This window comes from Apium graveolens, chromosome 8, assembly GCF_009905375.1.
Source record: "Apium graveolens cultivar Ventura chromosome 8, ASM990537v1, whole genome shotgun sequence".
Classification (NCBI taxonomy): Eukaryota; Viridiplantae; Streptophyta; class Magnoliopsida; order Apiales; family Apiaceae; genus Apium; species Apium graveolens.
In genome coordinates this window covers 139,781,185-139,794,858 of record NC_133654.1, presented here as the reverse complement: position 1 = coordinate 139,794,858, position 13,674 = coordinate 139,781,185, and the positions used below count along the sequence as shown (strand labels likewise).

General features: G+C 34.2%; 1 long non-coding RNA gene across 8 annotated transcripts; it reads left to right on the top strand.

Annotated features, from left to right (window-relative positions):
- Positions 1-1,266: 1,266 nt before the first annotated feature.
- On the top strand, positions 1,267-5,582 carry LOC141676889 (uncharacterized). 8 transcript variants are annotated; one of them, XR_012557202.1, is made up of 8 exons: positions 1,268-1,494; positions 1,608-1,751; positions 1,851-1,958; positions 2,182-2,266; positions 2,400-2,589; positions 3,355-3,526; positions 3,713-3,820; positions 4,289-5,574. It is a non-coding gene; the product is annotated as an uncharacterized LOC141676889 (long non-coding RNA). The 8 variants fall into 8 exon arrangements; XR_012557200.1 differs by having other exon boundaries at positions 3,352-3,526; XR_012557198.1 differs by having other exon boundaries at positions 1,270-1,494; positions 3,379-3,526; positions 4,289-5,572.
- Positions 5,583-13,674: the final 8,092 nt, after the last annotated feature.

The window sequence follows — 13,674 nt, the reverse complement described above, 5'->3', positions numbered from 1 at the left end:
ATGATCTTTCACAAGGAAAGCAAGAATATATTCAACTCTGGAAATCAATTATTTGATTGATAACAATATCAGAATAGAATCAGGGTTCTCAAAGCCGTATACTAAACAATATCACAATCAACTCATCACAAATTATTTTAAACCATTTCACTTTCAAAGAAGCAATTGCTAAGTAAAGGTATTCAATTTCTCTTTATTAAATGACAGGGAACCCTTAATTGGACTATTTTAACTTTTATAAATAATACGGGTGATCAGCCCATACTAACCTCCATCTGGCCTTTAAGGTACGTATGGCATAATTTCAGCCTTAAATTTGGACTAGCCCCGCTAGTCTCTTATATGACTGGACTAGTCCTACTAGTCTCTTACGTCTCAATCCAATCCATCAGGAATTCATTTGGAAAACCTTGTTTTGGAAAATAAGAGTTTATCTAAGTTCTTTTTATCATTACCAAGAATATGAAATCATTCGGACTCTTTCGAGTCGAAAATCATTCTTAAGTTCAATTTCAAGAAATCAAAGGAACTGAATGAATCAAAAGTAATCAAAGGACAACACTATGGTCAAGATCAAATGATAACCAAAGTATGTAAGTTGGGAATTCATAATAGTTATACAAATCACCATAGAATAAGGTATATAGAAGAAGGATATAGGTTAATCAAACAATACGCACTACACCAAATATCACCTATCGCAACCCCCACCAAAAAAATGTTACCCCAGAATGTTACATTGGCTATGCAACTTGTGCCCTAATATAACATTATATTTTTTGTGTTACCTTTGCCAAAAATAAGATGTTACATTAGCTAAAAAGTGTTGCAATTTGCAACATTATTGCAAAAGTGTTAGCTTAGATTATTTAAATATAAATATAATAGATTTTAAGTTTAAATATTAATTTGACAAGAATGTGAGGTAATATACTAATTTAATAAATAAAATACATGATGATATACGATTTTTACAGAAAAGATTTAAATAATTTAAATAATACTTATAAAAGTAATAAAATTTAAAATAAAAATCAATATTTCAGTTTAATTATTAAAAAAATAAAAATAGTACAAATTTCCCCTCAATAACATAAGCATTGATATTTAAGTTTTACAAATAAAAAATATATAAATTTAAATATATGATTTTATAAAAATAATAGAGTATACATACATTATTTATTTATTAAAATATTAGTTACTTGATATTATTTTGAACGCTCAAAATTTTGAACACCCAGAATCTTAGAGGGCTGATAATTTTTTAGGGAGAAGCGGGATAAAAACCACCCAATTTTTTCAACTCTTTTCATCCTATGCTCTCTTATTCAATTCTCTCTCTCGTTGTCTCTCTCAATACACACCCTCTCTCACTAATCTCTCTAATTGTCTCTCTCAGTACATAATATCTCTCTCAACCACCATCTAAATCTCTCTTTGTCTTGCTCTTACCCCTAAAGATTTCTAACTCTTCCTCAAATTAGGGCTTGGGTAAGAGGCTATTCATCACTGTCTTTAAAAATAGTTATTTTTTTGTTTTTAGTTCAATTGACTCTAATTTTTTATTTAAGCTTCGACTAATTAATATTTATCTTTGATTTTAGGGCTTTTTTGCTTTTGATTTTTGATTTTGAGCTTCGATTTGGAATTTGAGTTGCAACCTGATTGCGGGTTTTGGATTTTGGGTTCTCTGTAATAAAATTCAGTGGGTGTATCAACGATTATCACTGCAACTGCATCTGGAATTGGTAATTTTATCTAATCAGTTACACTATTTCTATATATGTTAAATATATTTTATTACTATGAGCAATTTACTCTAAGAGTAATTTACTCTAAGTATGTAGGATTCAGTTTTCATCAACTGAAGACACAAGTAATAAGCTCAGGAATCATATGGGGAGTTGGAGATATTGCTACTCAATCTATCACTCATTCTATTTCCACTCGAGTGGGTAATCCATCCTTTCTCTTTTTCTTTCTTTTTTATAATTCTTCTAATTTAATGGAATCCCTATTACGGTTTTAATTTTTTTCCCGTTCTCTTTTTTCTTACTTCTTCGATCTGCCATAAACCCGTAGTTTCCTGGTCGCTTGTGTTCTTTCATTAATTACAATATTCGAAATGTCTAGCTATTTGATATTCTACTGACATTTTTTTTGCACAACAACATGAAGATGAAGAATTCAAAATTAGCTGGAAGAGAGTAGCAATCACGAGCTTATTTGGGTTTAGTTTTGTTGGACCATTTGGTCATTACTGGTTAGTTATCCATGATTGCATCCCAGTGCAATTTTGATATTCTGCTGACAATATTATTGCGTTTTGCTTTAACTTGCATATACACATTTGCTAGTCATATACACAGTTGTTCTTGATTCGTTGATTTATGCAGATTGTGTAACAAGTCTTGAATGCTTGAAGTATGGTTTTGAGCTCAAACCATACTGAACCCAATTACGTGCAATTATTAAAAATAAAGAACCATACTTGTTGGAGGATTTGGAACTTGCTTGAGGCCACTGACTCTCAGCGTCCCCAAACCACATGTTGAATTTGCGAGTAAACCTATGATACTACATCAGGTATATCTTGAAGCTCTATCCTATGGTGGATTTCAGTTAATAATGTACATGGTGGTGGATCAGCTACGCTACACAGATTTATAGTAAATCTTTGTTTTTATATTTATAATTAATATGAGAGTATGAAACCTTTGTGGATGTATAATTAAATAGTTCTTTTGTATGTACGTTTCCTCCCTCTTAGAATCTATGAAGCACACATAGGAGCAAAAATGCATCAAATTTATTACTTATTTCATATATTTCCTATTTATAATGACATTTTGAATGTTTGACTGTTTTTTAAAGAAAACTATTTAATGAATGAAAGTACATGGACTATTTTACTACTATTAATTAAAAAAAATTAACTACCGGTCTCACCACTTTATACAATTTTATTACTTTTCTGTATTAATTTTTATTTTTTCTTAATCCGTGCTCTATCCGAAGTAAAGAATGGGGTGAGACCGGGGAAGTATGATTTATGAGGAATAATAATTAAATATTGTACATGGGGATAAATAAATCTCAAAAAAAGAAGAAATTGTTGTGTGTGTGTTTGTATGTGAAAGAGAAAATGGCCCGCTTTGTTTGCCCTTTTTCATGATGTACGCATCCATGGCAGCAGAACACAGAAGCCTACACAAAAACAGTACGAGATCTACAAAGTTAATATTTAAGAGGGTAAAAGGTTAAATTAAAGAAGATAATAAACAAGAAGCTACAGATGTTTCTTTTATAATAATAAGAAGAACAGGGTCCTTTTTGTAATTATTTTAGTAGGTATGCAACTTCCTGTGTGTTCAGCTGAAAAGATGGAAGTTAATTGAAAGAGAAGACACTGAACTGAAGACAAAAACATGGGGTTCTTGAGAGATTCATATTCTTGGCCTTAAGTCTTTCTCACTCAACTTTTCAAATCTGGAAGATATAAAAAATCCCATTTTTGTTACAGGTAAGTTAGTTGATTTTGTGTGTGTATTTATCTTTTGGTTTCTTGATTTTATGTTTCTGGGTTTGGTTTGAACTTTCAAGGCAGATCTTTTGATGTTTTAGTATATGTGTATACATATATCTTGTGTTTTGTTGTTATGTTGTTTGTTGGATTAGTACTTAGCTATATTCGGCATCACATGACCAGCTCAGATGGATTTCTGGAGATGTTGGTGAGACTTTCTTGAGGTTGAAACAGCTTCTGCAAGGCGAAAGCAATAAAGAAACCGAAGACACCTTTGGTGTCAGTCTTGGGGTAATGCAGTTACTAATTTCAATTCAAGTTTAGGGGCTTCATATTCTGTTCAGACTTCAGCTTTAGCTCCAAATTCCAGGGTTTTGAATTACAACCCTAATCCACAAAACCCCAATTCTTCTTTGCCCGCAAATCATCAGTTTTTAAGCCAGAATATGAACAATCTTGACATGTCATCTGTATTATTACTAGCTAATAATAATAATAGCCAAAAAGACCAGCATCCAATAGAGCCTCAATTGAAAAAGCACAACCTTGTCATTTGACTTAATAGAATAATCTATATTTTCATAATGATAATTAACAATCCAACAAGGAGATGGTCTATTATTGCTTTCCCTTTTTATACCAGTTACAGAATTAATTTCATGTTAATTTTTTTAATAAAAGTCTGTCACTTATGGTAGAATGTGATTATGTAGTTACCAATCTATTATCTAAATTTTGATGAGGATTTCTACTTTGCAGGAACAGCAAGGATGGAATTTATTCCATGTATGGTCACTGTGAAACCTGGAGAGGTTGTATTGTTTCATTTCAACTTTTTATTACTTTAGCATAATGACAGTTAAGTTAACACTGTCTTTCATTTTACATAAGTTGTTATCCAAGTTGGTAAATGATATTACATTTATTTGGTAAGTTGATAGGCCAATAGATCCTACCAACTGGAATGGAGTTGCAGATTGTGGTTGTAATATCAATTCATATTATATCAAATGGCGGTCTTTGAGTATGAAGATATTAAATAAGTTGTTGTTATCCAAGTTGGTAAATAAATCATTTTTTTAACAGCTGCATTACTGCATTAGGATTAAAATCTCGATGCTAGAATCTTTGTTGCCTTCAAAATGAAACTATGCTGTATTGTGATATTAAAACTTACCACAACATTATAGTCACTTACTGTTTTGCAAATGCAGCAATGCTGAAATGATTTTTATTATTCTGTGTCCTGATGACCTTTGAGTTAAAATTACTCAAATACTTTAAAATTATTCTTTTCAGGACTGCTTATGATGTTAGTTTAAATGATGATAGCTGGTCCAACTAGTATTTTAATATAGTCAGTGGTAATACTTCAACATCATAGGAAAGGCTTGATGCGTAAGTATTGTGTCCTTTTGCTGACTCGCAGCAATATGCTGATACAGACTTCTAATATTTATATTTTTGAAACACATCTATTTACCATGCCAATATCAGTTGATCGTGTACAGTGGTTTGTTACATGATATTCTTTTAGTGCTTCCCGTTTTTTTGAGATAACATCTACAGTATTATACTTGATGTGTTTCAGGAAGTCAAGGTGGTATAGCAAACTCCACCGGAAGTACTCAGATGGAGCAAAACTTGGCAGTTGTTCTTAAAAGACTTGTGGAAGCTAACCCGAACATCAGAGTTGATATCCAGGACTTTTTTATGATTGCTTGTGATTGCTGCAAGTGACAATGATGATGGTACACCAATAATTGGCCGCGGCAGCTTCTAGTACCAGTGTTTTTCAAGTTTATAAGCGTATAAGGCTATCTATTAAGTCATGAACTAGTTTAACTTTTGTTATGTAGTTTAACTTTTGTTGGATGTTGGATGTTTTAGTAGGGGGTTGGATGTTTTAGTAGGATGGTTGTTGGATATTTTGGGAGGATGTTAGTTAGATGTTTGTTGTTTTGGATGTTTTATTCAATTTGGGGTTGCTTAAATACCAATAGCACATTTTCAATTTCTTATTTGTCAAAGTGTTACATTAGCTTCATAAACTGTTACCGTAGACAATGTAAAATGTTTCAGCAGCTTGCTTACAAATATTACATTAGCTACTAAAAGTGTTACCATAGGTTCTTAAAATACACCATAAAAGTGGGACCCATATGCCACGTCATTACATGCCACGTCATCAATGTGGGCCCCACACTGCCACCTCATTAGCATGCCATGTCAGCATGCCATGTCATCATGACACGTCAGCATTCCACGTCATTTTGAAAATTCTGTGTCTCTCTAATGTAATATACGTTTTACGTTACATTCAGACTGTTTTTGTTACCTTTGGAGCCTAGGGTAACAGAAAAGGTCATGTTACAGTAGGCAACGTTTATGTTAGATTAGGTACCCTAAGCTATCACCGAAAAACTAACTTAAATTTTATGTTACTTTAGGTTGTTTTTGGCCTTTTGTAACGTTAAAAGAGCCCTGTTGTAACATTTTTTTTTGTTACAACAGGCTGTTTTTAGTGTAGTGACGCAAGGGAATTGATAAAGGTTCTTATAAGGATCACGAGAATTCAAGGTATCCAAAGGAATCAATAGGTAATTAGGGTAAAGAATCAACAGGGTTATTACAAGGGTTTGGATAATAAGCATATCAAGTCGTTACGAGAACAATAACAGAGTGTTTCGAAGAACCAATAATAGGTATGGTACAAGAATTCAATATCAAGGTTTAAGAATCAATAACAGGTTATCTCAAGTGGTTATAAAGAATCAATACTCTATCATGGAATCATCATTATCCTTTCAATAAATAACTTATACAAGTAGGCAGAGTTACTTGCCTGAATTCGCTTTCCTGTTTTACGAGAGTTGAACTACTGCCACCTAGAACACCTTTCCCTTTCCTAGCCTGAATGCCTTCACGCTCCAATCTACAATTCCAAACAGACATCCCTAATTAGCAACTTATTCGATACTCGACATTTCTCAAAATGTTAAATAATTACCCCTTATCGCAATACCCTAAGAGTAGATATACTCAATCTTATTCACATAGCACGCTTATACAATATACTCGTATACTTCAAATCAAATAGTCATCAAATCACATAATGTGATGCAACCATAACACATAACATATAATCTTTATACCCAAACTCTATACTTGAGTTATAATAGCAATTGTACAATCTTACATCAAACGACTCAATCCTTCCTTTTATTTCACCTAATTCGAATCAAAACCACCAAATAAACCAATTAATTTCAAGAAATCTTTCATGCATTCAATTTGGTGAAATCCTAGGATCAAATTAACCCCTTTTACACCCTTAACCATTCGGCCCTTACAACCAAACACAATCAAGTACACTCAAATACAATCAAACATAATCAAATACAATTAAACCTCATTTAATAACATGCAAGTACAAGAATCACTTACACAATCAAGTCTCATCTTTTTTAATCCAAAAACCGAATCAAAATCATAATCTTAATCCAAATTCTTTCATAAATTTAAATCAAAAATCAAAAACCCTCATTTGATTACAAAAATTCAAACCTAAAATCAACACCATAATCATATATATATATATTATTATATATATATAGATATAGTTTTCAAAACCATTAATCGAATAAGGTTTATTCGATAACTTTATTTTAGTTAATTAATATTATCTTGAATATTCATTCGAGGACTTATGACTCCGCTTATTTTACTAAATAATATTCTTTATTTTATTAAAGAATAATGTTTCGATAATCAAACTTATTTTTGATTATGTAAATAAATATCGTACTTTCATATAAGTATATCTTTTATTATTTATTATTCATTTCAAGTATGAGTTTTATAACTTCTACTTCAAATATTTTCGTAAAGATTATCCTTATAAGAATATTATTTAAATAATAATATTCAGATATTTTTTAATATATTCCTTTCGAAGGGGATATAAATACTCGCTCAAAACCTGAGGGATCCGACTCTGTGGTGTATTTTATATTCACAATGAGACTGCTGTTTTGAGAAAACATTTTGATTACTTTCCCAACATTCGGGAAGTCCATCTATTTGAGTTGGCATAAGCAACATGGGCTCAGTGGGCGCCCATGAAAGTGTAAGTGGCTCAGTGGGAGTCCATCAATGCGTAAGTGGCTGAGTGACAGTCCAGCATAAGTCCTAATGTGGCCAGGATGAAGACCAGTGGGGAATTCGTCCATCTACTAGTAGAAAAGGTGACTTAATTTGTATCTTTGACTGATCAACAAGATATCAGGTTTATGCCAAGGTTTTCTCCTTTCCAAATTCATTGGATATTGTAACTCTGTTTATAATTTTCATAACGGAGGTTTTCAAGGAGTGTATGAAATGTATATATATAGGTGTATATATATATCGGGACTTAATGAAGTATCTTGTAACTTCATTTCTTTCAAATGATATTTCAAAGATTGAATCTATTCAAGTATTATCTTGTAGTCTCATCGGTGTGATGAACTTTTAAAACTGATTATAACTTGAACGGTGGTAGTTCAAGTAGTATTTGGAAAAGATATAAGTATACTGGAGTATCTTGTAAATTCATCTTTTTAACTTAAATCTGGTTAATGATTGTCTTATGCATGACAAAGATTTTCACAAAAACGTTGAGACAAGGTTAGATATATGAGATCACCTTGCAACGATATTTTTATACAGTTATAAACTGGAACTCTGTGTATATTAGGCATGGAAGAGGACTTCCAAGATTTTGAAAAGTATATATACATATATACTGAATATTTTGCGACTTGGTCGCGTTAAGATATCAAACTTGGTTCATTTTTACTTGACCAAGACTTTCATGAATACTATGAGGATGCTCACATATTGTAAATCATTATACATATTATTTTGGTGGGCTTGTTTCTCACCCTTGCTTTCTTCTTTTATTACACAACAACAGATAGACAAGATGAACAGGACCAAGCTCCCCATTTCGTGAGCGGATAGGAAACGTTCCACAGTTTCCTGTAGGCGTTGATGTCGTTGTAGCTGAGGTAGGAGCTACCAATAGGCTAGGCTTTCAACTTTTGATGTACCAGACTTATGTATACTTATGAATCGTAATAATGGAAAAGAATATATAAATTTATTCAGAAACCCTTTTGAGGTGTAATGGCTTATAATTGTGGAATAAAATGACTTGTGTTATTTTTGGATATTCATCTCTGAGACTATAACTTGTGGTGTGTGTGTATATTGTGGGGTCACAATACGCAGTAGTTGGTTGATTATTAAGATTAAGTATTATTAAGGGAAATGGAACTCGTGACAACCCGGATCCCCGACCCCGGATTTGGGGGTGTTACAGAAATGGTATCAGAGCCAAGCATTATAAACCTCAGAGATGATGCGACGTTAAGACAAGAAGTTCACTAAGATAATAAGAACTCTTGCCAAGTTCATAGTCAGACTACCTAACGTAGTACTGATAATTAAAACCCTTATAGGAACCCTTATAAATATCGTGATAGAAGCGTATTTCGTTATCGTATATGGTAGTGGGACTCTGAACCCTGAAGTTCAAAAGCAATAACACGATGATGTTTTACTATATATTGGAGATCAGATTATGGATACGATAGAGCATCCTAACGAGGGACCAGATGATGTTCATATTAAAGAGGTAGCAATTAAGGATGTTATCCCAAAAGGGATTTTTGTTGAGAAGGATCCCGTGGAGGATCCTGACAAGAATGAAGAAAGGACCGTTGAGGAATTAATAACCATGGTTAGGGCGACTACCAGAGGTAGGATTGGCCGGTCACTACCAGAGGTTCGTTCAAGTTTGTACAGGTAGTAGCCCCTTTAACGCGGCTTACTCGTAAGACTGAGAAGTTCGAATGGACGGAGAAATGTGAGAGCAGCTTTTAAGAACTGAAGCAAAGGTTGGTGATGGCCCCTATGATGGTGTTGCCGGATAGAAAAGGAGATTTTGTGATGTGTAGTGACGCTTCGCATAGGGAATTAGGGTGCTTCTTATACAGCATAACAAGGTAATCGCGTACGCGTCAAGACAATTAAGGGAATATAAAATTCAATATCCCCACCCATGAGCTTGGGCTCGTGGCAATAGTTTTTCCCTAAAGATTTGAGGCACTACTTGTATGGAGAGAAGTGCGAGATTTACATAAACCATAAGAGTTGTAGTACATTTCCACGCAGAAAGAGCTCAACATGCGCTAGAGGAGGTGGTTAGAGCTAATCAAGGATTACGATTATGAGATTCTTTATCATCCAGGGAAAGCCAATATGGTGGCTAACGCCCTTAGTAGAAAGGAAAGACTCAAGATGATAATGTCCTCAGAAGAGTAGATAAAAGATTTCGAGAAAATGGAAATAAAAGTGAAGGTAACCGGAGCCGGTACCGAAAAGCTGTTTGAGATTGTAATACAGCCCGAATTATTGAAAAAGATCATATCGTGCCAAGAAAAATTGATGAATGAAGGCAGAGAGCCAATGACTGGAGAAGAGATTAATACCGAGAAAGATGATAAGGCAATAATGAGGTATTCCTACAGAATTTTGGTTCCAAATGTTCAAGAGCTTAAGGACGGGATCCTAGATGAAAGCCATAGTTCGAGGAATAAGATTAAGGGAAAACCCTGAATGTGATAATCAGGGAGGTCGCAATCAAGATGTAAGGAACCCAGAACATAATGAAGTGGATAACAAGGATTTTTAACGTATAAGATAACCCCAATTATGGGAGAAGGATGAAACATTTCATACTGAGAAAACAGAAGTCGAGTAAGGAAAGGAGACCTGAGACGGTACTCTTATACAGCAATTCATGGACCTGTCTAAACAGAACTTAGACTATTATCCCCAACCACCAACCTGAGGAAACAATGCGGTGGGGAAATTCTTTCAGGACCTTTAAGTCGCTAAGCTCTCATAGTTCCAAGGAACAAGTTGACCCGGTCGAGGCAAGAGCCTGGCTAAAAGAAATAGAGGAATCATTTTAGATTCTAAATGATTGACGAAGCACAAAAGACTATTTTGCCACTTACCTTCCTAAGAGAGAGGCCACCCGCTGGTGGAAGGCTAAGGAAGATAGAGAAATAGTGTAGAAGTTTTAGAGCCAGACCAGAGGCGGAAAAGTATGATGAATCATGAATCTAGGTTGTGAAAGTTGTCAAGGTTCGTCTAAAGGACACGAATCCAGAGTGACGGGATGTTTGAAATCAATGTTTATGTTGTGTTAGTTCATAAAATGGTTGTAATAGAAATGAAAATAAAAGACTAAAAGTGGAAGGAGTATAAAGGGATATAAAGGAAATAGAGTTGAGAAGCGATAAGAAAGTTAGGTATGGGAAACCCTAAGAAACCCTTGTAATAAATATAAAGAAATGTGTCATCATCAGCACGATGGTGACTGGTCATGAGATAAAGTCAAGGTTTGAAGGCGTAAGCGATACGTATAATTAATCCCCTTTAAGTTGAGAGTATTCGATGAAACTTTGAGATAGATCGATGGATTAATAAGGAAACACGGATGGACTGAGGAGACATGATAGCAAGAAATTAGGAAATGGGATGAAGGAAGTGACCTTCAAGAATGTGAAGTGTATGTAACACCTGTGACTTGATACCCAAAAGGGAGACACCAAGTATAGAAGATATCCCAACATTGAGATGACTGTTGAGATAAACAACAAAGCTAAATGAGGATTTAGTAAGAAGAAGTTCATGTTGAACACGACCAATATCTTCCAGAACATCCCTGTTATTATTACCAAAGCAGGAAAGAAAAGCAAATAACCGTTGTTATCTTTTGGAGGCCATATGGATTGACCTCAACTTGAATAAGGATGTTATTGTGAAATTTGGTATAGACTATCGAGGTGGAAATGATTGAATAAGATACCCTTATCAGGGATATATGACTTGATGTATCCATGTAAGGATGCAAGTACCTTTTATGGGTAGAATTAAGGATAAAACCTCGATAACTTGAGATGAACCATGGGGGAATGCATAAAGGTTGGCATTTCACCCTTAATAGGGACATTATGAGTTTGGGTAATATGGAATGAAGGATTAAGGTAACAACAACCTTTAAGGATCAGTGGAGAAATTTTTCAGAAGTATATAAAAAATGGTTCTAGTATTAGTAAATGGTATTTTGATATGCCCTATTTCTAGGGAATACAGGAGGAACGATTCAAGGGTAACCTTAGAAGTTTTACAAGAAGAAAGGTTAGATTCAAAGTTCTGAAGAATAGAAATTTTGATAAAGGAAATATGACGTAATTATAATAATGCCAGGTGGGGCACATGTTGAACCATAAGAAAGTATAGATCGACCCAATGAGGGTCGAGATTGGTGAAAACAAGAAGGACCCTAGATAAGAAACGTCTTATGTATGATCGAGAGTCAGTCGTGATAATGTTCACATCTAAAGACTAAGGCAATGACTTATGGAAAAATGGTAAAAAAAAATTCTCAACCAGGACTTAAGAAAAGCATTTTCACATAAGCAGTGATTGAAATGAGGTAGAAAATTTAGTTGGAGGTGGTTAAAATGACATTGATTATAAGGAAATTTTACTATCAGGAAAGACCAAAGAGGTGGCCGACACTTTAAGTGTAAGAGAGCAATTATAGGCGCTCGTTCCAGAGGAATACAGTGATGATGGTTAAAGCTGTGAAGGTTGTATTATGGTGTGAAAGATTGACATTCCTTCTGATGATTATGTGATACTCAACCGTAATAGTAGATTGGTAAAGACTTAATTCATGTTAATCGCTGTGAGCGGGCTACATATCTTAGAATGTCCTATCTTGAGATAAACCAGGACCATGTTATGAAAGCACTAAATGAACCTTTGAGCTTCATATCTCCTAATAAAGAAATATGGTTAATAATGGTATTAGCCTGCTATCGTTGTTTTCATTGAAACTCTTCTGCAATTTTATCTGCTTCATGTCATGTATGTACGTCAGGATCATGAGTGTTCTTCATGAATCATGAATGGTGATTATGTTACCTCCTTAGAAGGATTCGATACGATATGTATGGACTCCGTATGGTTAGCTATTAAGACTTCATGGAAAATGAATGACTACAGTAGGTCAACGGTGGGCCATAGTAATGCAGGAATGATTCTGCGAGTAATGAGCCGATTACTTACAACCGCGAGAGTTGTATTTGAATGGATGTTGAGAGTGAGTACCACTAATCGGGTCGTGGTGGTGTATAAGTTATCATTAATAGGCTAATTAAGTCGATTATCTACCTATTGAATACTTATTCCATCTTATCAATAGAGAGTCGTATTACTATACGAGGAAGGTTGCAGTACAAGCATAGAACTATAGTGACAATGATGTCTAGAATGAATTCCATTATTCGAGTTTCGATGTCGAGGGAGTTTCAAAGGTGAGTGTTTATGAGCTCGAGCAAGAGCATGGGCCCGTAGAATGATGGACGGAATAGCAAAAAAATCTTTAAGCATGTGAAATGCGAAGCTATAATACTTGATGTTGATATATATACATATATGTTTTATTCTCCTATGACAAACCTCTATAGTTCAGAGGTAGATTCCAAGCCAGATATTTTGTGGCAGTATATTTTTTTCATATATACAATTCTCTTCAATTCATTCTTTTCTCTTCTTTTCATTTCATGTAAGCTGAGAAGAACAACCCTTCCAGAAGGGGATGTATTGTCGAATGACTATCTATCTGTGTGACAGAAGCCTAGTAGGATACTACATGTTGTTCGATTATTTGTCAATTACTAAAGGCTGGCCACTTTCTGTACTAACTATGCAATAGAACAAGTGTTCATGATCATAGTGATCTTTCAATAAATTCTTTTACTTCTACACGAAGGACCAAGCTTTCGAAGATGGAGGCAGCTAGAGATGAATGGTACCAAGTATGGTGGTATTCGGAATGGAAACGCATTCGTGATACTAAGGTTGACGTGATTATTAAAAGGTTATAAAACTCTAGCAAGTAAAGGTATATCTAGAATAATATTCTGTACGGAAGATAGTAACGATTACGAACTGGAAAAGAATGGGTATTGAGAAGCAAAAGTTATAATGCTAGAAGCTATGAGGAGAGTCTGTGCAAT